This window comes from Trichosurus vulpecula, chromosome 5 (assembly GCF_011100635.1).
Source record: "Trichosurus vulpecula isolate mTriVul1 chromosome 5, mTriVul1.pri, whole genome shotgun sequence".
NCBI lineage: Eukaryota > Metazoa > Chordata > Mammalia > Diprotodontia > Phalangeridae > Trichosurus > Trichosurus vulpecula.
Window position 1 is genome coordinate 212,756,080 of NC_050577.1, and position 4,349 is coordinate 212,760,428.

Below are 4,349 nucleotides of genomic sequence, written 5' to 3' on the forward strand. Positions count from 1 at the left end.
AACCAATGCAACCAAAATTATAAGGAAAGCAGAAATCGGGGAGGGGGAGGATTGCAACTAATGTCTCTAATAAGGGCCTCATTTCTCAAATATATGGTGAAGTGGGTCAAATTTATAAAAATACAAGTCATTCCTCAATTGATAAATGGTCAATATTTTCAGACAAAGAAATCAAAGATATCTATAGTCATATGAAAAAGTACCTTAGATAACTATTGATTAGAGGAATGCAAATTAAAAAACTCTGAGGTACCACCTCATACCTATCAGAGTGGCTAATATGACAGAAAAGGAAGATGTTGGATGTTGAAGGAGATGTGAGAAAATTGGGACACGAATGCACTTTTGGTGGAGTTGTGAACTGATCCAACCTTTCTGGAGAGCAATTTGGAATTACGCTCAAAGGGCTACAAAACTGTGCTTACCTTTTGATCCAGCAATATCACTGGTAGATCTATATCCTGAAGATATCCAAAAAGAAAGGGGAAAGGACCCATTTGTACAAAAAATGTTTATAGCAGCTCTTTTTTGTGGTGGCTAAGAATTGGAAATCAAAGCAATGTCCATCATTTGGGGAATGGCTAAACAAGCTGTTCCATATGACTGCAATAGAATATTATTGTGCAATAAGAAATGATAAGCAGGATGATTTCAGAAAAACCTGGAAAGACCGACATGAAGTAATGCATAGTGAAGTGAACAGAATTAGGAGAATGTTGTACACAATAATATTGTTGGATGAAGAACTGAATGAATTAGCTAGTCTCAGCAATACAATGATCTAAGACAATCTCAATGGACTAATGATGAACCATATTATCCACCTCCAGAGAAAGAACTGATATTGTTTGCATACAGACTCACGCATGCTATTTTTCACTTTCTTTTTTTGTTTTTTATTAAAGTCTTCTTATGCAAAATTACAAATATGGAAATGTCTTACATAATTGCCCATGTATAACCTGTGTCTGATTGCTTACCATCTCAGGGAGGGGAAAGAGGACAGGAGGAGGGAAGGACAATATTTGGAACTCAAAACTTTAACTAAAAATGTTTTTTTTAAAAAAAAAGATTAATACATAGGCATGATTATTATGGTCACATACGTAAGATACATACTTTATAAAGATTTAATTACTTATTAGTTAACTGGCAGAGGTATTCACCCAGATTACATCTTAGCTTCAGTTACACAGTTTTTTTTATATTTCTTATCCTATCAAAATGACAGTAGCTGATAAATGATTAGCAAAGCAAAGCAAAGTACTCAAAGCTCTGATTACTGATCTTCCCTGTCACTTCTTTTGACCGTATTCACTGACTTACTTCTTAGCTCGTGCCACTGGCTGAGAGACCATGCTGACTTCTGAAGTTCTGAAAGGTCAAGAGACTGAAGCAGAGGAATCTTATAATCAGATTCCAGGTTGAGTTTTGCAGCCAGCAAAACACGGAGGCTCTGAAGAGCAAGGAGTGATCTTTTTGAATAATCATTTGGACCTACGCCCAGTGGTAGGTGACATAAGTGCTCATTCAACAGACATACAAGATCTGAATAACAACTTGGGGCCAATGGCACGTCGGAATTGAGTTTTTAGAAATGAGGTGGTTTAGGGGAGAGTATGCCTAGAGATGTTGGGGTAGGGGCAAAACAAATGGTACAGAAAATAGTTTTTTAAAAATTAGGAAATCTGGTCAGTACAATGGCCAACCACAGGCCCAGAGGGTTAATGTTGATATTAATATATTAATATGCTACTCATCCCCTTACAGGAGAATGAAGGATGTAGTACAGAATGAGACATATATTTGTTTTGCTTGACTACAAATGGTTGAAACAGGTTTCGTAGGGGGGAGAAAGAGAAGGTAAACTTTTGCTAATTGAATATATATGTATGAATGTATGTGTAATATATTGTATAATTGTATAATGTGTGTATATATACATATATGTATATGTGATATGTGTGTACATATATATTGGGTATGTGTATATGTGTATACACAGGTATATGTGTGTATATATATAGTGAGTGCATGTATATATAATATATATGGATATATGTAATATTATATATATATATATACACATATATAAAATTTTTAAAACAAAGAGTAGATCTCCTCCCTTTTACCCACCAAACTATTGCCTAACCAACCTCTCACAAGATTTTCCATTTCCTCTGTATCATTCTTCATCTGTTACAAGCAGTTCAGTCTTTGCCAGGATGGCAAACAAAGTATATACAGAAGTCTTTTTAATCATGTACAGATGAGCATTAACACTTCCTATAAGGAAAACTAATTAGAATATTTCCCTTCTTATATAGGTTAACTCAAATCTAAATTCCAAGCTACCCTGATCCCTCTGGCTGACTCAAAAAAGTTGATGTGATAGACTAATTATTCCCACTGTGTAGAAGCCAAAGGGGCCTCTCCAGGTCTACACGGAAATTATGGAAGAAAAAAGCAGGAAAATTTCCAGGGGAAATATGATATTTTAACTTGAAAACTCAGTGAAAAGACTGAAAAGTATCTAGAGAAATTTAACTTTTATTTCATTTAGTGCACTCTTCCTGGTACAGAAGAGGGCCTTAAAAAATTTTGTTGAATGAGAGAATGATTACACAAAGACTAATAAATGACTATATGAAGACTAATTTCTGCAAAAAAATTCATACATTAGAACACTGATCCAACAAGGATCAACTCAGTATGAAAATATAAGCATCTTTACTTTACCTTTTGCTTTTTCTTCTCCTGTTTAAAAATAATTCTGGTCCTAGGTGTGAGTAAGAAAAAGAATAGCATAAAATAAATATAGATAAGATCTTTTAAAAATTGATATTGTATTGGATCAAATTTAGTGAACTAAAACTTAAATATTTACATATTTATTCATGTAAAGAAATAATGGGAATATTCTAAGTATACTTTCATTTCCTGTTTGATATGTAAAAATTCATCCAAATAAAAACTAGGTCTCAAGAAAGTATATTTACAATAACCTAATTAAGCATAAGAATAAATATAGCAATTGTTACAGAAATTTCATTTGCACCAAGATAATAAATATTTGTAGTTGGAAACAAGACATTGCGGAAAAAATAGCTAGAAAAGATAATTACAAGTGGCCAATTGCTAACCCACAAACTGCAACTACTAAGTTTCATGATTTTGGGGGGCCTCAGTTTTCTCAACTGTAAAATAAGAAAGTTGTATAGATGACCTCTATTATCTTTTTCAGCTTAATTCCCCATAATTCCATAATCCTATGCCCTTCATGTACTTCTAGTCTGAACTGTTAATTAATTTATGGACTTATATGCAAGATGGCTGGAAAGCTAGGAAAGGACCTGGAGAAGAGATTTAAATGCCAAAGGAGGACTGAATATTTGATCTTGGAAGCAATAAAAGTCTTTCAGTTTACTGACCAGGTAGGTGAAAGTTACATTATTGGCTCTATGGAGTGGGGAGAGACTTTAGGCAGGGAGACCAATTAGACAATTGCAAGAATCCAGGTGAGAGACAAGTGGCTCACGTGGCTCCTGCTTCACAGCATGTTTTTTTCCTTCTCAGGGAAGCTCGTAAAAGAGCACTTGACTGGGTTGCCAAAATAACGAACAAAAAAGGAAAAAGGAGAGGGACACGATACATGTTTTCTAGGCCCTTTCGAAAACATGGTGTTGTCCCTTTGGCTACGTACATGCGAATATACAAGAAAGGTGGTATTGTAGATATCAAGGGTATGGGCACAGTTCAGCAAGGAATGCCCCACAAATGTTATCACGGCAAGACTGGACTGGTCTATAATGTTACTCAACATGCTGTAGGCACTGTTGTAAACAAATAGGTTAAGGGCAAGATTCTAGCCAAGAGAATTAATGTGTATATTGAGCATATTAAGCATTCTAAGAGCAGAGATAGCTTCCTGAAACGGGTAAAGGAAAATGATCAGAAGAAGAAGGAAGCCAAAGAAAAAGGCACTTGGGTTCAACTGAAACGCCAGCCTGCTCCACCCAGAGCAGCACACTTTGTGAGAACCAATGGGAAGGAACCTGAGTTGTTGGAACCAATCTTGACATAATCATACATATATGTATATTGTTACTCACTCCCCACCCCATTAGAATGAAAGATTCTTTAGGGTTAGAATCATAACTCCCTTGTCTAGCAAAGCACATGGCATTTTAAAAAATACTTGTTGATTAAATGATTTATTAAATTCTCTGGCTTCTTTTCTCCTTTCATGTACTACTATGAAGGAAGCCTTTAGCAGCTTGGTTGCCTTAACTGCTAACAGTGCCTCTAAGAATATTTTCAATCTGCTCTGTTTTCATCTTCTATATACT

At 35.1% G+C, this 4,349-nt stretch overlaps 1 pseudogene; it reads left to right on the forward strand.

Moving 5' to 3' along the window:
- Positions 1-675: 675 nt before the first annotated feature.
- LOC118851191 lies at positions 676-4,084 on the forward strand (annotated as a pseudogene).
- The last annotated feature ends 265 nt before the right edge of the window (positions 4,085-4,349 follow it).